The sequence below is a fragment of the Podarcis erhardii genome, assembly GCF_964252035.2.
Source record: "Podarcis erhardii genome assembly, chromosome: 2".
Lineage (NCBI taxonomy): Eukaryota > Metazoa > Chordata > Lepidosauria > Squamata > Lacertidae > Podarcis > Podarcis erhardii.
In genome coordinates, this window is record NC_138498.1 from 101,797,368 (window position 1) to 101,817,434 (window position 20,067).

The window sequence follows — 20,067 nt, forward strand, 5'->3', positions numbered from 1 at the left end:
GCCATTTTCTGCCCACATCTATATTGTACGCTTCCTTATTCACTTTCTCTTTTTCAGTTCATATTTGCGTATCGCCAAACATCACTTTTCATACCATAATACTGTGCCAAAATGTACAGTGGGCAATGTTTTGCTCTGTGTTCTGCTTGGCACCGATTTTAATGCAATCTGTTTATAAAGGAGAATCAGTGTCCCATGTGGGCTGAGAGGGTCCTCAGTTGGGAAGGGGTAGGCACAGCAAAAGAAGGCCCCGGCCCCTTAGAACAGGGGTGCGGGACCTATGGCCCTCCAGTTGTTGCCTGACTGCAACTCTTATCATCCTTGACCATTGGCTTCCTACTTCCTGACATGCCCTGAAGACTCAGGTGGTCCAGTTTCTTGCAGGGGGGACCCCTTCCTTCAGCTCTGCTCTGGGGGAGAGAGAGAGAGAAAAAGAGAGAGAGAGAGAGAGAGAGAGAGAGAGAGAGAGAATGAGAAAGGGAGGAGTTTTTTTATTATTATTTATTTTAAAAGATATTTATTAAAGTTTAATACAATTTAATACAAAAAATAAACATACACAAAAAAGAAATAATAAAAACACAGAAAGACAAAAGCAAAAAAGAACAGTTAAAACAAATATTGTTTCCCTTACTCATTTCCATTAACTTGTTTCCCAGACCTCCTCTCACCTCCCCCTTTTGTATTCCCGTTCAGATTCTTAATTCAGCAAATCCTTATTATAACTTGTTATAACTTATCATAACTTATTGCTCAACCTCTACATTACAGCTGGTAACCACTTAATTTTTATCCAACATCACACTAATGTCCATTAATTTTGTAATGCCTCTGCAGATAGTCTTTGAATTTCTTCCAATCTTCCTCCACCGTCTCTTTTCCCTGGTCTCGGATTCTGCCGGTCATTTCTGCCAGTCCCATATAGTCTATCACCTTCATCTGCCAAGAAAGGGAGGAGTTTTGGGAGCTCTACACTCCCAAAGACCAGAGGACGCAGAACGCAACCTTGTGAAATACTCACAGATATTATGGTAGGGCAAAATGTAAGCTTTTTAAAGATACATTCACATATATCAGAGAAAATTTCCATAGTAGTACAGATTTCGTACCCCATGCTTCTATGGCTGTGTTCACTGGACTAGGAAATGCCTGAATTCACAATGTGCTGTTGTGTTGGTTGTCAGTACTTAGGAGCAACCTGCTATTTGTGTCTCTCTTGTGTGTGGTGTTTTGCTTCGCTAGGATGCCTCCCTTGCAATTGCCCTCTTTAGCAATAGTGTAGGCTGATACTTTCCCCCTTGCCCACTCTTTTTTAATTTTATCTGCCATTAGTGACACTTGGAGGGACCCAAATAGGTTCCTTCTTGATTTTAGCTCACTTTGACAACATTTGAAAAAGCCTTTAGCTAGGTGACCTTCAGTTCCTTCCCAGAATTCTGTTTGAATAAGATGCTGCCAGGGTTTAAAGGGAAGGGAAAAGGCTTGTGTTGTTGGGGATGAGAATGGAAGTTAATAAATTCTGATGAGCTCTTAAGTGCTGCGGCACCCAGTGTAATTGCTTAGATCAAGAAGGAATAATGAAGGAACCAGGGCGGCGGGGGGGGGGGGGACCCACACAGCTGTGTACTGTATACTGAATAGCTGTGTTCTGTGGAATCGGATTGTGGTGAAGTCTTTTCCAAACAGCCCTAAGGACTTTTTCAAGCAGCTTATAATTCAGAGTAGTAGCAGACAGACTTTGAAGTCCAAACCGCAGATCAGCTCAAACATACCTTGTCCGTAGTTATGCATGCCTTGGTTACACCAAGGCTGGTCATGAGCTCTACATGGAGAGACCTTTGAACAATATTTGGAAATGGTGCAAAACGCCGCAGCCAGGGCTGTGAGCAGAACCAGGGTTTCAGGAACATGGCATTCCATCGTTGAATCAGCTCTGTTGGCCATCCGTTTGCTGTCATACTTAGTGAAAAGTTCCAGTGATCATCTTTAAAGCTCTACATGGATTGGCCCCAGGAAGTTTTAAAGAGTGAACTTCCAGAAAATGAGGCCTTATGGGTGGCACTACCACCAGGGGCTGCCTGGTTGGCACTGGCCCATGAGGCGGCCATTTCAATGACGGCTCCCGGTTGCAGAATGCCCTCCCTAGTGAGGTGCGCCGGTCTCCTTCATTATTAACTTTCAGGAGGAATTTGAAAACATTCCTGTTTACCCAGGAATTTGGTAACTGAACTGTTTCAGGCAACCCTACGATCATCAGATAGAAGAACGTGCTTAATTGCTTTTGGAATGCTTTTCTTTAACTGTGACTGCTCCAGGTAAGAACATGTATGAGGAAATGTCAATGTGAATGATGTTCCTGGGGACCTCAAACATACCTGGAAAGTGGAAAGTCTTTCTTAACTGGAGACCATTGGAAAGAATGTAGTGGGGTGCTATAAAGAAGACAAGCAGTTTTATAAGAAGACATACTCCATTTCTCTTTCATATGACTGCCTTCTTTCTCCATTTAGAATGGCTATTTGGATCTTTCTTTTTCAGGTAGGTCCCAATTTTAGCACCCTACGCTGATTTGTTGAGTGGGATTTTAAAGCATGTCATTACGAAATTAAATCAAGCTGCCTCTCACTCTCTCTTCTTTCTCGTAAAAATACCCAGAGCCTTCGGAGCCTGGCAGCTGCCTGGTGGATTGAAGACTTAAGTTTTCAAGTTTAGAACAAGGATAGCTTGAGAGCTCAGGGTCAATCTGTCAGCTCTAGCAGGCTGCAGTTTCAATTTCAATTTCATTTTCTCTAATCTGTCAAGAAGATGTTGCTTTCCCCTTACAAACAGATCCATTACTGGATGCATCGCTAGATCCATCACTGCAGAAGGTCAGGTAAAGGGTCCTCTAAATCGCTTGAGAACCCCAAGAAGAAAACCATCAAATTATTCAGTCCTTTCCGTCTGTTTCCAAAATATACTTTTGATCCCAGCCGTTGGCCATCGCTCGTGGATGGCTCAGGTTACGTACACATTAGAAGGAAATGGCCTTCTGCAGAATGCCTTTTCAAATGACTTCTAATCCTATAATGAATGTATCATATTCAGAAACTATGCCTGTTGGGTGTCCACCAGAAAGCATTACAGTCCACGTCATGAGCAGTACTTATGCCTTCCATTACATACACCTGCCACTGGAAATTCATTTGCGCCAGCTAATCTCATTTGTCAACTTTCATTATATAAAAGCTATCATAAAGAAAACTAATGAGATGGTGGAATTAATGAATTTTAATCCATTGACAGAAAGGTGCTTTGGATCTGATGTACGTCGTCAGGGGAAAGGCACTGCCAGGTGTGGTTACTTCCTTTTCCCTCCCACCACAGTATAGCAGTCAAATGCATTCCTCTTACATGCTGAAGCTGCTTTCTTCAATCTCTGGCATCTCTCACCACAATGATCACAGTTCGGAGGGCAGAGACATACCTTTGGTTAAGGTCCTGGAGGGGGAAAAAGCCCTCCTGCAGGACAGATGCCAGTTAATACTATGCTATGTAGAGCAGGGGTGGGGAATACTTCTTTTTCAAACTGAGGGCCACATTCCCACTTGGGGAACTTTCCAGGGTCCACATTCCAATGGTGGGTGGAGCCGGAAGCCAAAGGACATTCATACCTTGGATCTCAAATGCATTGGCTCCTGAACAAATTGGCTCCTGGACAATCGAAACCCAGAAGTGAGTGTTCTGGTTTTCAAACATTCTTCTGGAACCCGAACATCCGCCGTGGGTTCCATGGCTTCCAATTGGCTGCTGGAGCTTCCTGCAACCAATCAGAAGCCGTGCTTTGGTTTCTGAACGTTTTGGAAGTTGAACAGAATGGATTCTGTTTGAATTCCAAGGAACGATTGTATGCAAAGTAACAAGATGACTTTCAGGCATCACTTGAAGGTATCATCATCATGCCAACAGGCCTATCCAGGTGTTTAAACATTTCTTTAGTAGCTGGTCATTTTACTGATTGTTCCTTTTAATGTTCCTTTTAATGTTTTTATACACTGCCCTAATATCTTATGAGAGGGTGATGTATAAATTCTTTAATAAGTATATCAATAAATTGAAACACCACAGGTGGTGGCCATTGTGTACCACCGTCAGCCATCTTTCTCCCATAATTCCAACTCCCAGCGTTCAGTTATTAAATCACTCCCCCTCCCTGCTGCCCCAGCTGTTTAAGTTAACCACTGGAGTTCTGTAAAATTCATTTGTTCAGCTAAAAAGCTTTATAGAGACAAGATGCATTCACACTACATGCCATTTCATTCCAATATAGCCTGGGGGTGAATTTTCTGCCTCATCCCTGCTGATGGATAGCATATCCCCATTTAACAAAAGAGGAAAGAGCAACTGCTTTTGCTCTGTGTTACCCATTCGTTCCTGGTCGCTTCTGCCAAACAGACCTTCTCGTTTTTATTTTTAAAGAAGTGATTTGTAACTGGATATCAGCAGCAGTACTCCAGAGAACAAGATTGCTCCAGCAGGAAGACCTATTTATCTCCTGGTTTTAAATAAAACAGTCATAGAGGAGTGCTTTCTGGAAATGTTTTAACCTGAAATAGTAGACCATGTCATATGGCTCGCCTAGCCTGGCGTTCAGTTTATGACTTCGTGGCGTAGCGAACCAAAGGTTAGGAGCAGAAGGTTAAGGCTACAATGCATTACGCACTTACCTGGGAGTAAATCCTAATGAATTCTGCATGACTTGCTTTGGAAAAGACATGCATGGCGTTGCGCTGTAGAACTTTCACCAGGAAGGTAAGGCAGACATGTGCCCTACTTTACAGAGCACAGTTCCCTATTTGCAAGGATGTCTGGTCCTAGACTTGTGGGTGGCGCTGTGGGTTAAACCACAGAGCCTAGGATTTGCCAATCAGAAAGTTGGCGGTTCGAATCCCGCGACGGGGTGAGCTCCCGTTGCTCAGTCCCTGCTCCTGCCAACCTAGCAGTTCGAAAGCATGTTAAAGTGCAAGTAGATAAATAGGGACTGCTCCGGCGGGAAGGTAAACAGTGTTTCCGTGTGCTGCTCTGGTTCGCCAGAAGCGGCTTAGTCATGCTGGCCACATGACCCGGAAGCTGTCTGCGGACAAACGCCAGCTCCCTCGGCCTATAGAGCGAGATGAGCGCATAACCCCAGAGTCGGTCACAACTGCACCTAATGGTTAGGGTTCCCTTTACCTGGTCCTAGACTAGTTTAAAGATAAAGAGTCTGATTTCCCATCAATAGTGAGCATCTGGAGAGCAGACAAAGCAGGCACACACAGTATTTCTGTTTACAATATAGTAGTTAATTCTAAATCTGCATCTATGCATATAAATTAGCATGTGCAAATTTTATGCAAATCGGTGTCTTCCATGTGCCAGTGTGGTGTAGTGGTTAAGAGTGATAGACTCGTAATCTGGGAAACCGGGTTCGCTTCTCTGCTCCTCCACATGCAGCTGCTGGGTGACCTTGGGCCAGTCACACTTCTCTGAAGTCTCTCAGCCTCACTCACCTCACAGAGTGTTTGTTGTGGAGGAGGAAGGGAAAGGAGAATGTTAGCCGCTTTGAGACTCCTTCGGGTAGTGATAAAGCGGGATATCAAATCCAAACTCTTCTTCTCTTCTTGTCTTCTTTTTTGTGATGCGTAAGTGGCTCCCTCACAATTTGGACTTGGACCAGGGACACTTGGGTTCACACGATTACTGCTGGTGAAAATGGCAGGACTCCCTCCATAACACCTTGCCTCACCACACTTAGCAGCTTCCACATAAGCACTAGCTTATGGGATATGGAAACTCAATGTCTTTAGATTGTATTGGCAAGCTGTGTCTGGGAGGTAGGCCAGTTGTCTGCTCTGGACAGGGTTACACTCCCTATTTACACAGCCAAATTTTAGAATTGGAAAGGACCCTGAGAGCCATCTAGTCCACCCCCTGCAATGCATCAAACTTTTGCCCAGTGTGGGGCACTCCTGGGTCCAGATTTGCCATTTGAGGCTCAGGTGACCTCAGCGGCTAAGGTAAGCTTTTACCAGCTTCTTTGGATGCCTCTGTTCCTGGAGAACACATAATCGGCAGTAGCTCACCAGGTGGAATGGAGGGCAAGATTGGAGGTGCACCAAGATGGAGTACTGGATGGGCCCTGCTGGTGTGTTTGCGCCAACCTCCCTGCTGCCTTGCCGCTCTCTTCGTCCGGTGACTCACCTGCAGCTCTGCCCCACCCACTCCAGTGAGCCACTTCTGGACAAAAGCGATATGTGCAAATGTCCCCTCAAGAAATTCCACTCTGCTTGTGGGAGAGAAAGTGGAGGGGGACATTTCACCAAATTTCTCTAGGGGAAGTAGAAATTCACCTAATAAAAATAAAAACAACAACCCAATAAACACACCCCACCCCCAACAAAAAAACACATTTTAAAAGGGCATGGGATATAAATCGGATCAACCAAAGGCCTGGTTAAAAAGGAATGTTTTTGCCTGACGCCTAAAGGTGTATAATGAAGGTGCCAGGTGAACTTCCCAGGGGAGAGCATTCCACAGATGGGGAGCCACTGCAGAGGAGGCCCGTTCTCATGTTGCCACCCTCCAGACCTCTCAAGGAGGAGGCACAGGAAGAAGGGCCTCAGAAGATGATCTCAGGGTCTGGGTAGATTCATATGGAAAGTGGCATCCCTTGAGGTATTGCGGTCCTGAGCCGTTTAAGGCTTTATAGGTCAAAACCAGCACTTTGAACTGGGCCCGGAAACTAATTGGTAGCCAATACAGTTGGACCAGGATCAGTGTAATATGCTCAAACTGTCTTGCTCCAGAGAGCAACCTGGCTGCTGAATTCTGCACTCTTCTCTTCTTTCTCTTCTTCTTTATTTCCTTCCTTTCCTTATTCTTGCTTTTTTCTATTTTCCTTCTCTACATTGGTGTACTTTTTTTATTGCACTGTGATAAAGGTTCATGAATCTGTGTAGGCATGCACTCACTTTAGATACAAATTATTGAAACACTTTCGCGCATCTTAAGAACATAAGAAGACCAAACGCCTTACTTGAACAGCATCCTTGATCTCACAGTGGCCAATCAGATGGCCTATGGGGAAGCCCTCGAGCAAGACACGAGCCCTCTCCCTGCTCATGTTCCCCAAGGACTGGTATTTATTATTTTATCTTGTTTTGATACTGTCTTTCTCCAAAGGCACCTCAGGGGGTTTACACAAAAAATGGTACCTAAGTATACTCAGGCCAACTTCACAAGCTTCCTGGCATGTGCTTCTGCCTTCTTCCCTCGAGTCACACGGGAAAAGTCCCAGGGAAGATGTGTGTGTGTGTGTCTGTGTGGAGTTGCCGGGAGCCTGAAGGTTTGCTACAATCTAAACCACTGAGCCTCTTGGGCTTGCCGATCAGAAGGTTGGCAGTTCAAATCCCCGTGATGGAGTGAGCTCCTGTTGCTCTGTCCCATCTCCTGCCTACCTAGCAGTTTGAAAGCACACCAGTGCAAGTAGATAAATAGGTGCCGCTGTGGTGGGAAGGTAAACGGCGTTTCTGTGCGCTTTGGTTTCCATCATGGTGTTCTGTTGCGCCAGAAGCAGTTTAGTCCTGCTGGCCACATGATCTGGAAAGCTGACTGTGGACAAACACCAGCTCCCTCGGCCTGAAAGCGAGATGAGCGCCGCAACCCCATAGTCGCCTTTGACTGGACTTAATCATCCAGGGGTCCTTTACCTTTTACCTTGCAACAGATTCCCATGCTAAAGTTCCCCCAAGCAAATCCCACTGAAATAAATGAGCGGCACAAGAGCTGAACTATACAGAGCTGAACTATAACATTCTACACAGTCTGCTGCTGGCTAATGCCTTTTATAAGTAACACATTTCTGATTCTCATTGCTGTTCAATCAATTCCTTTCTCTGCTTTTGCTGCTGCCTCTGCTGTTGTCTGCTGCAGAAAGCATCTCTCTTCTAGTTTAGAAGGAAATTCGTGCCCTCTGTCTCTTACCACCTTAGCATTAAACCTTCCCTCAAAGACTGAACAAATCCAACTGGAAGCTTCTGCCCTCAAGGGGTAGCCCCAAACATTGTAGATGGATTCCACTCTCATACCTGATTTATTCTGTCTTGGCTTTGGAGGAGTTAGCTTTGATTGACGTGGATGTAATTAATAACAGAATCAGGTCTTTTGTCACAGTTTAAATAGCAACATTTTTTAACAGGAGGGGAAGCGCGGTGTTGGGCAATGAGAATTAGAAATGTGTTACTTATAAAAGGCATTAGGCAGCAACAGACTGTGTAAAATGTTATAGTTCAACAAACACTGTGCCTAATAAACTCCGTTGACTAATGTGATCAGTTCAGCAGCTGGGGGGGGGGGAGGTGGAGAGAAAGGGAAGGGGGGAGGGAGGGAGAGAATAATTCCAGTATGGTGAAGAAACCCAATGCCGGATGAGACCAGCGAATCCAGCAGCACAGATGTTTTTTATTTTAAAAGATATTCAGTTTTCCATATAAAAAAAGGCTGTTTGGTGCAGAGGAAACACTTAAGGGGGAAAACGGAACGAAGGATTTCCATTTTTTAAAAAAAGATCAGAACCATTGTTTATTTCAGAGAGAGAGAGAGAGAGAGAGGGGGGGGGGAAGCTGCCTTGTTGTTGTTGTTGTTGTTTAGTCGTTTAGTCATGTCCGACTCTTTGTGACCCCATGGACCAGAGCACGCCAGGCACTCCTCTCTTCCACTGCCTCCCTCAGTTTGGTCAAACTCATGCCGGTAGCTTCGAGGACACTATCCAACCATCTTGTCCTCTGTCGTCCCCTTCTCCTTGTGCCCTCCATCTTTCCCAGCATCAGGGTCTTTTCCAGGGAATCTTCTCTTCTCATGAGGTGGCCAAAGTATTGGAGCCTCAGCTTCACGATCTGTCCTTCCAGTGAGCACTCAGGGCTGATTTCCTTAAGAATGGATAGGTTTGATCTTCTTGCAGTCCATGGGACTCTCAAGAGTCTCCTCCAGCACCATAATTCAAAAGCATTCAAGTCTTCGAAGCTGCCTTATAATGAGTCAAACCATTAGTCCATCAAGCTTAGCATTGCCTACACTGACTGCCAGCAGCTCTCCAGGGTTTCAGGCAGGCGTCTCTCTGGAACCGTCCGGGAGATGCTGGGGATTGAACCCAGGACCTCCTGAATGCAAGACAGATGCTCTGCCACTGACCTCCAGCCCTTCCACAGAAGTGTGGACTTGGATTTACTTAAGAGCATCCGTGCTGCTCAGTACAGAGTCCTGCAACAGCTGAGTGCAACGCAGGCCAGGGAATGACTGGTTGTCATCTAGAGGAGTTATTCAGGGGACTGTGGGGGGCAGGTGAAAAGGCAGGACCCCTGTCCATTTAAAAGCTGCATCTGGACAGCAGGCTATATGCTTATATAGGTCACCTGGTGACAGCCTTCCCCAGTGTGGTGAGATGGCTGTATTTAAATTGCAGCTATTATTTCCACACAATCAGCTATGCATATAAATAAGCAAAGGCACACTTTCCGGATATCTCTGCTCCCTTTTTTGGTGATGGATTCCTCCTCCTCCTATGATTCTGCATAGGCAATACTAGGATACACAGATCAATAATCTGACTTGGTGGTATAAGGCAGCTTAATAATAATAACAATTATTGTTTATTATTTACCGTATTTTTCGCTCTATAAGATGTACCCGACCATAAGACTTTGGAGGAGGAAAACAAGAAAAAAAAATATTCTGAATCCCAGAAGCCAGAACAGCAAGAGGGATCGCTGCGCAGCAATCCCTCTTGCTGTTCTGGCTTCAGCAATAGCTGCACAGCCTGCATTCACTCCATAAGACGCACACACATTTCCCCTTACTTTTTAGGAAGGAAAAAGTGCATCTTATAGAGCAAAAAATACGGTATACCCCTCTCATCTGGCTGGGTTTCCGCAGCCACTCTGAGCAGCTTCCTATGGCATACCAAAGAGTCTCTGCACCTCAAAAGCTAGATGTCAAGGACTTGGGCCCTAGTCTAGCCTTCATCTTAACATGCTTGCATTCTCCAAGTAGGGCTTGTTTTCTCCATGGAAGCCTCAGGAACTGCTGGATCTCTATACAGTGGCTAGTGTAATGAATCACTGAGCACCAGGAAGCAGCAGAGTAGCCTCAGGCCCTACATACTAGGTTACATGGTAAGCTACACCTGCAGAAAACTCCTTTCCTAACACAACTATCAACAGTACTGGAGCCCTGTCCTCCTTTTCACCTGGCCAACCCAGAGACAGCTCAGGCTTACCATCTCTATTAACTTTAGTCTTGAATGGGGCCCGTATTCTTCACGCACAACAGTGCTATTTATTTTTTCCTAGAAAAACGGGTGCCAGACATACCATGAACACCTCCCTTGTGCTCTTGCAATGGCAAGGGTGAGCACCTGAGAGGTGCTGGAACTGAGTTCCAGAGAGTTCCAGCTGAAAAAAACAACCCTGCGCAACACATATGTTTCACAACTCTGCGGCGAGTCGTCTTTGATGAATATTGACAATTTAAACAGCAGCTGTTGACTTAAAGGTCTGGAGAATATTTGGCAAGCAAAAGAGGCTTGGAAGAAGAACATATTTAATGTGGCTTGGATGAGATGCATTCTTACAGATGCGAATTGCCATGGCGGCAAAAGAAATGTAATTCCACCTAGACTGTTGGTACCAATCAACAACGGGATTGTTTGATTCTTCCTCTTCTTCTTCTTCTTCTTCTTCTTCTTCTTCTTCTTCTTCTTCTCTTGTTCCTTGGAAGCATTACAGTTACCGCTAAGAATACTCCTAACCCCGCCTTCCTCTTAGACACTTCAGTAAATAAATTAACATTCAGATAATGATTTTGTGCTTGCTTTCTTGAAAGCCATCAACAGGCTGAATCACATAAGCAGGTACTTCTTGCTCAACAAGATACAAAAAAGCAGAAGGTCCATTTATGGTTGGCTTCTAATTATAAAACAAATTATCAATTAGCACGGGAGAAAAGTTAACAAATAGCTCCCTTACACCTGGGAAAGAAAAATGAATTAAAGTTGTGGCACCTGGGTCTCAATCCAGATCCTCACACCCAGGAGGACTTGCCTCCTTACAGCTAGGATTGGTAACCTTGGGGCCATTATCCCCATGATTAGGGATGATGAGAGGTTAGACAGGAGGCATTCCCAGCCCTCTCCATTCATAATCAAGCCCTATTGAGTTCAATGGGGCAGGTTCATACCACACATTTAAAGCACATCCAATGCACGTTTAAAACACACCCTCGGAACAGAGCTACAATTCCCAGAGCTCCCTGTGGAAGAGGGATAAATTCTTAAAACATTCCAGAAATTGTAACTCTGAGGAGAACAGGGGCTTCCTAACAGCTCTCAGCAGCCTTAAGAAACCATAGTTCCCAAGATTCTTTGTGTTATGTACTGAAGTTCTCACCCTGGGCCTGCAGGGGGATACTGTAGATAGGTTTCACTCAGGTCCACATATGCAAATAAGGAATTGAAAGTGATGTTCAGTGATTGGATAGTTACAGAAAGTTGTTACTGTTACCTTGTAGTTGAGCTCTATATAAGCAGGTTGGCTGAACCCTTCAGTTCAGTTCTGTTCTGGCCTGTGAATAAACAAGAGCTGTTTGAAGAATTTCTGTATCATCTGATATGTTCACCCACAACTTAACACTTTGCATCATAGAGCTTTATATTTATGGTGTGAATTTGGCCCCACTAAACATCTCCACTGGGTAGTGTCTCCTGCTGAACAGATTGTTGACTGTGTTAGCTGAGAGAGAGAGAGAGAATCACCTGTTAGGAAGGAGAAAGAATGGGGCTGCCTATAACCAGGTCCAAAACAGATGACCAACATGTCCAGAAAGAGGCCTTTCAGTTTGGGACATGTATTCACAATAGCAAATATATTGTTTTTAAGGAGGGTGGTGGATCCACGTCCCAAATCTGTGAGCTTTAATGTAAGTCATTCCCTTGCTTTCCTAATTAGATCAATATATGCAATCCTTGGAAATCAGAAAGTGCTTCCACAGATATTTCAAAAAATTATATACTCAAGGGCCGCAAGACGAGGCTGAGATTAAACAATTTTTAGAAAAAAAATGGACTAACAAAATTGTCACAAGAAAACAGATCAATCCTGAATAACAAAATAACACGACAAGAGATTGAACAAGCCATTCAGAACATGCAACTGGGCAAATCTCCAGGGCCAGACGGCCTGACCGCCAAGTATTATAAGACATTAAAAGACTATTTGATTCAACCAATGATGGAGGTCAGCAACGAAATCATGGAGGGGAAGAGGGCGCCGGAATCGTGGAAGGAAGCTTTCATCACATTGATACCAAAATCGGAAACTGAAAAGACACAACTCAAGAACTATCGTCCCATCTCCCTTTTAAATGTGGATTACAAAATATTTGCAGATGTCTTGGCAAGCAGACTTAAAAGAGTTTTAAATGAAGTAATCCATAAAGACCAGGCAGGCTTTCTTCCAGGTAGACACATGTTTGCTAACACAAGGAACATTATTGACATCTTGGAACTTTTGCAAACAGACATAAATACAAAAGCAGTGTTAATTTTTATAGATGCGGAGAAGGCCTTTGATAATATCTCTTGGAAATTTATGAAGGGAAATCTAAAAGAAATGGGAGTGGGACGGGGTTTTGAGAATGGGATTGATGCAATATATTCAGAACAAAAGGCTAAATTGATAGTTAACAATGTGGTTACAGAAGAGTTTAAAATTGAAAAAGGAACACGACAAGGCTGCCCGATTTCCCCTCTGCTATTTATATCAGTTCTGGAGGTGCTCTTGAATATGATCAGAGGGGACCGGTTGGTGGAAGGGATCCAGGTCGGAGCGAAACAGTATAAACTTAAAGCCTTTGCAGATGACCTAGTTTTGACTTTGCAGGAGCCAGAATCTAGTACAAAAAGAGTATTGCAACTGATACAAGACTTTGGTCGGGTAGCGGGATTTAAATTAAATAAACAGAAAACCAAGGTGTTGGGGAAAAATTTGACAGATACAGAGTCAGAACGGTTTCAGAGAGAAACAGAACTAACTGTGGTTAAAAAAGTAAAATACCTAGGGGTAAATATAACAGCAAAAAATCTGAGTCTATTTAAGGATAACTATGAAAAATGTTGGTCTGAAATTAAGAGAGACTTGGACAGTTGGACAAAATTGAAGCTTTCTTTGTTAGGCCGAATTGCTGCTATTAAGATGAATGTATTGCCAAAAATGTTGTTTTTGTTTCAAACATTACAGATTGTGGACAAGACGGAGTGCTTCTGGAAGTGGCAGAAAGATATCTCTAAATTTGTCTGGCAGGGCAAAAAGCCCAGAATTAAGTTTAAGATATTAACTGATGCGAAAGAAAGAGGGGGCTTTGCCCTGCCAGACTTAAAGTTGTACTATGAAGCCGCAGCTTTCTGCTGGCTAAAAGACTGGCTACTTCTCGAAGACACTGATGTACTGGATTTGGAAGGTTTTAACAATGCTTTTGGTTGGCATGCATACTTATGGTATGACAAGGTTAAGATCAATAAGGCCTTTAAGAACCATATTGTCAGGAAAGCAGTATTTAATGTCTGGACAAAATACAAAGACTTATTGGAAAACAAAACTCCAAGGTGGCTTTCACATCTGGAAGCTAAGGCCCGAAAAAGACCCAATATGGAGGCCAAATGGCCAAAATATTGGGAAATATTAGAAAAAGATGGAGACAATTGGAAATTGCAGAGTTTGGATAAAATGAAGGACAAAGTGCGAGACTGGTTACATTATGCTCAGATTAAAGAAGTCTTTAAAAATGACAAAAAGCTAGGGTTTCAGGTGGAGAAATCGAAATTGGAAACAGAATTGTTGGAACCAAAAACTAAGGTACTTTCAAGAATGTATAACTTGCTGTTAAAATGGAATACACAAGATGAAATGGTTAAATCAGCTATGATAAGGTGGGCACAGGACATTGGGTATAATATTATGTTTGAGGACTGGGAAAGGTTGTGGACCACTGGGCTGAACTTCACTGCATGTAATGCTTTGAAGGAAAATGTAATGAAGATGATATATAGATGGTACATGACCCCAGTTAAACTTGCCAAGATATACCATTTGTCTGATAATAAATGTTGGAAATGTAAAGAAAATGAAGGAACATTCTTTCACCTCTGGTGGACCTGCCCTAAGGTGAAGGCCTTCTGGGAAATGATATATAATGAGCTGAAAAAGGTATTTAAGTATACCTTTACCAAGAAACCAGAGGCCTTCCTTCTGGGCATTGTCGGCCAGAAGGTGTTAAAGAAGGACAGAACATTTTTTATGTATGCAACAACGGCAGCAAGGATGCTCATCGCTAAGAATTGGAAAACCCAAGAACTACCCACGCTGGAAGAGTGGCAGATGCAACTGATGGACTATATGGAACTAGCTGAGATGACTGGCAGAATCCGAGACCTGGGAGAGGAGAGGGTCGAAGAAGATTGGAAGAAATTCAAGATTTATTTAAAAAAATACTGTAATTTGGTTGAATGTTAAGAAAGGATGCTAGATCATAAATAATTGTGCACCACTAAAATAGAAGGAATTAAGATGATAAGTAAATTTGAGGAAAAATTATAAACCTATTGGAGAATTTATAGATTATATTTAAATGAATTTGACACAAGAGTGTAAACAAGATGATAAATTGCTGGCAAGAATTGAAAATGATGCAAATGAGAGCGGGAGGCGTGAGGGAGTCCATAGATGTCAAGAGAAGATGTTATGATATATGTTATGCTGTTTTTATTTTTGCATTTATGTTTAAAACCCAAATAAAATATATTTTTTTTAAAAAAAATAGATCAATATATGCAATCCTAGCCTCTCCTGTGCAAGGGATTAATTCCATTTCATAATTTAAGTAGCCTTTCCTGGATACCAGATGGGTATTGATTTCCACTAATACCCTCAGATCACATTGCCCTCCACTCGTATCACCTTATACAAGGCTAAATGCATTGTTCTGGGACATATAAAATTCCCTGGCCTTGTTCACCACATAACATCTTTCGCCTTATCTCCCGTGCCAAGTGTCAGTTGCATCCCTCATCCTTCCTAAGAGCTAATAATAATAATAATAATAATAATAATAATAATAATAATTTATTATTTATACCCCGCCCATCTGGCTGAGTTTCCCCAGCCACTCTGGGCAGCTCCCAATCAAGTGTTAAAAACAGTACAGCATTAAATATTAAAAACTTCCCTAAACAGGGCTGCCTTCAGGTGTCTTTTAAAGATAGTATAGCTGCTTATTTCCTTTTAAAGATAGAATAGCTGCTTATTTCCAATGTGGTTACACTGTAGGACTAGACCTGAAAGGCCAGAGTTCAGTTCACATTTTGGCCATGAAGCTTCCTGGGGGATCTTGGGCCATTCACTGCCTCTTAGCCAAACCTACTTCATATGATCATCATAATCATCAACCGCTCCATGCAATGACTGGATTTTGAATGTAGTCCCCAGGACACTTCTTCATCATTTCACTGGTCCATAGCCTTCTGACCACAGGGACAGTCTGTAAGATCAGTAGGCTGGGAGTGAGAAACCAGGAGCGAGTGGCAACTCAGCAGCTAAAGAACAGTAGCAATTTGAAAATGAAGACTGTGCAAATGAGATGGAGCTCTAGAGCACAGCATGGGCAGATCCCAGGTGAAAACATTAGCCTCTCCAGTTAAGAAGAAGAAGAGAAGATTTTGGATTTTATATCCCTCTTTATCACTACCCTAGGGAGTCTCAAAGTGGCTAACATTCTCCTTTCCCCCACAACAAACACTCTGTGAGGTGAATGATGCTGAGAGACTTCAGAGAAGTGTGACTAGCCCAAGGTCACCCAGCAGCTGCATGTGGAGGAGTGGGGAAGTGAACTCGGTTCACCAGATTACGAGTCCACCACTCTTAACCACTACACCACACTAGCTCTCTTAAAAGGAGACTGGATGGCAGGGCTAGGTAAAGCCTACCAGGGTGTAGGGGCACTGCCACTCGGAGTAAACATACTGGTTGAAATGGGCCCACAATCTTACCCAGTGTATGACCTGTTCATATAGCAAGTCTTGTTGGCTGCGTTGCTTCCTCACCAATGCTGGTGTCCCCTTTCAGCAGCACAGAGCCACTTCATCAGAAAGAAAAGGTGGTTGAGATAACATCTGCCTAAGTGCCCCAACAGGACCCTTTTAGGATTCAGTCACACTTAATTCTGAAATTGAACTCTGCATGTTCCAGAGCCATTGCTTGACTTTCTCTCCTGTTTCTTCCAGAGCTCGTGAGTTGTGGGGCTCCCCAAAGGCCGGGCGAGCAGCGACATAAATTGACCCACCTCTCATTCGGAGAAAGCCCCAGTGAGTGTGAGCGTTAATACAGAAAGTGGCCAGCCGCCAAAAAACGAAAGTTACCAGATCTGCCGAGAATCCCCAGTGTGACATCATGAAATGGAAGGAATCTGCTGGGCGCCAAAGCGTCTGTTAAAGATCAAAGAAAGGAGCTGGGGGAGAGTTAAGGAAATAGAAACTAGGAGAGAAAATGGGGTGGCTGGTTTGAGGGAAAGGATGTGAGATTTGGCTCAGGAGTGGGGGGCGGAGAGAAAGGGAATACTCTGGAATAAGGAAATCCCCAGGCACTTTCATAGGCCTGAATTACATGTGCATTTTCTACTAAGTTCACCATATCACAAACTCAACCTGACTTTTACAGCAGCCAGATCTGCTACTCTGGTAGAAACAGAGGAAGCTGCCTTGCACTGAGTCAGACCATTGGTCCATGTAGCTCAGTATTGTCTACACTGACCAGCAGTGTCTCTCCAGGATTTCAGGCAGGAAATCTCTCCCAGCCCTGCCTGGAGATGGTAGATGGATTGAGGCCTTCTACATGCCAGGCAGATGACCCAACACTGAGCTGTGTCCCTTCTCCAAACTCTCCCCTGTCCCAAAACTGGCCCCTTTCCCCTGACTGATTAAGCTTACAAAGAACCACTTTCGCATGAGTTTGAAGTGTTTTCTACATAGTTGTTTAACAGCACAATTATTGCCCATACAATGTACATGTCTACCCAGAAATGAGCTCAAGGGGACCTACTCCCCATTACCAGGGCTGGGAAACATGTGTCCCTGTATAATGAATCATTATACAAAAGCAGGCATAGCTGCTTTCTTCATTTCCAGGAGACTGCCTTATTTATACATCTGTCCATTTGCAGATCCCTGGACGACCTTGAAATTTCAGCTATTGAATCAACAGGCTGATCATTCCCCTTGATGGCCATTACCATTTTTCTCATTTTGTTCTCAGGTATACTCTTGTGTTTCCTGTGTGTGTGTGTGTGTGTGTGTGTGTGTGTGTGTGTGTGTAATTCCTTTAAGGTATAAAAATACATGTTTCAGCACAATGGATTAACCACGTACTAGGAATTTTTTACTGTTTGTGAGCGTGTGGGTGTAGACCCAATCTCCATGCTTATTCTGATGAATATACCTTCCTGCTATCTGGCCACCAATGGGAATTGCTGCAAGGGAAAAGGCCAATTTGATGGAGATCGGGGCTGGGGAAGGAAGGCTGAACCCTCCCCTCCCAGCATGCTGTGACCTTGATAATAACCCCCCCCCCCTTCCCAGCAGCTGTATTTAATTTTTCTAAACATGGCATCATGAACAAGGACACCATTAGTATCACCTTTAATAGGTCCTGAGTGTTTGATTTAAAAGAAAGGCATTACCTGATTTAGGAAAATGCTGAATCTCTCTCTCTCTCTCTCTCTCTCTCTCTCTGTGTGTGTGTGTGTGTTGTTTTTTTCAGAACTGCTTGCTGTATCTACTTTGTTTTTTCCCCCCATGTTCTGCACTTGCTTCCTTGTTGTGTGTTTTCAGCAGTGTTCATTTTGAAACACCAGCAAAATTTCAGCCCTGTTTATGTGTTGAAATAAAGGATCAGCCTTTGCTTACAAGCTTATTTAGAAGACAATATTGACTCAGGCTGCTTGTTCTCAGTCCGCATTTACCACCATCTTGACAAATGAAGAAACTGGTCCTTCAAAGATTATTCCAAACATTTTGTCGTAAGCAAGGATTATTCCAAACTTTATGAAGTATTTGCACATAAATCTTAGTGGGTGTGGGAATTCTGTTGTTCTTGCTGTTGTTGTTGCTGCTGCTGACTCAGGTCGTTTAAAAGTCATTTCCATGTTTGCTTTTAATAATGCCATTCCGGTGGAACCTATTGCATCTGGGCGAAAGCAAACAGAGAGCGTGTCTCTTAGTAGTAATGAGAGATTCACTGGAACAGCCTAATTCTTTTAACCTGTGACCATTGTTTTACATTTGTATTGCTAGCTCTTTTTGAATGCATCATTCATTCCGCGGCGCAATAAACTCCAGTGGGAGTCACTTGCAACAAATGAATCATGAAATCATAGAGTTGGAAGGGATCCCGGGGGTCATTTAGTCCAAGCCCCTGCAATGCACGAATCTTTGGCCCATTGTGGGCCTTGAACCCACAACCATGAGATTAAGAGTCTCATAATCTACCAACAGAGCTATCCCAGATTGATCAAGTGCAGGGTTGGTTTGGGAAGCAACCTCTCCTAGCAAATAGAAGGGGAAGAAATGGAGGCAGTGAGAGATTTTACTTTCTTGGGCTCCATGATCACTGCAGATGGTGACAGCAGTCACAAAATTAAAAGACGCCTGCTTCTTGGGAGAAAAGGAATGACAAACCTAGATGTCTCTTAAAAAGCAGAGACATCACCTTGCCAACAAAGGTCCGTATAGTTAAAGCCATGGTTTTCCCAGTAGTGATGTAAGGAAGTGAGAGCTGGACCATAAAGAAGGCTGATCGCCAAAGAATTGATGCTTTTGAATTATGGTACTGGAGGAGACTCTTGAGAGTCCCATGGACTGCAAGAAGATCAAACCTCTCCATTCTTAAGAAAATCAGCCCTGAGTGCTCACTGGAAGGACAGATCGTGGAGCTGAAGCTCCAATACTTTGGCCACCTCATGAGAAGAGAAGACTCCCTGGAAAAGACCCTGATGCTGAGAAAGATTGAGGGCACAAGGAGAAGGGGACGACAGAGGATGAGATGGTTGGACAGTGTTCTTGAAGCTACCAGCATGAGTTTGACCAAATTGTGGGAGGCAGTGGAAGACAGGCGTGCCTAGCTGCTCTGGTCCATGAGGTCACAAAGAGTCGGACACGACTAAATGACTAAACAACAACAAAAACTTTAAACACAGCATCAGGGGTTGGCTAATCTCAGGTCCTGGGATCAAATGTGGCTCTCCAAACCTCTCTACTTGGCTCTTTCTCACCACACTCCCTATCCAACCACATCCCTTCCTCCCAGGCCATGCCCCTCACCAGTCCTGCTGGAATAAAAACGTACGAGTCCTGCTGGAGCTGGCTGGTGGCCTATCTAATATCCAGCAAACGGATCACTCAGCGGTCAACCAGATGCCCACAGGACGATGTGCAGTGGCACTCAGAGCTGTGTCCTTCAACAATGCTTTTTGCATGCCTGGATGCAGGATAGAGAACCAGTGTACTGTGCAAAGGTAAAATTTGCTTTTGTTGCCCTGCACACTTTTGCCCCTGGCCCTGCCTATCTCTGGCATGCAGACCTCAGAAAGGCTGTCCAGAAGGTAACATGGCCCTTCAGCTTAAAAAGTTTCTCTGCACTACATCTTCATGAGTTAGAGACATGGTAGAAGTGTCGAGTTGGAAGGAACCTTGGGGGTCAACCCTCTGCAGTCCCACATCCAGTTTGAAACCACACCAGACCCTGCTTAAGCTTTGCAAATGTGCTAGCAGCTTTATTGCTGCACCACTGGTGTGCCGTCCTTTTATAACCAAGTTGCAATAATTGCGAGCTGCCCCGAGATCTTTGGGTGAAGAACAGTCTATAAATTTAAGTAATTAATTTAATTAATATGCTCACCGATGCTGGTGACTTCTGCCTGCCATTCATACAACTTAGTTTTCCCTTTCCCTCC

The 20,067-nt window shown here is 43.8% G+C and overlaps 2 long non-coding RNA genes across 2 annotated transcripts in view; one reads left to right on the top strand and one right to left on the bottom strand.

Moving 5' to 3' along the window:
• The window catches only part of LOC309337510, a 161,880-nt gene that overhangs the window by 74,241 nt on the left and 67,572 nt on the right, over positions 1-20,067 (bottom strand). The window lies entirely within an intron of this gene.
• On the top strand, positions 11,810-17,570 carry LOC309337461. The gene is made up of 3 exons (XR_014154324.1): positions 11,810-11,988; positions 16,346-16,426; positions 17,281-17,570. It is a non-coding gene; the product is annotated as an uncharacterized lncRNA (long non-coding RNA).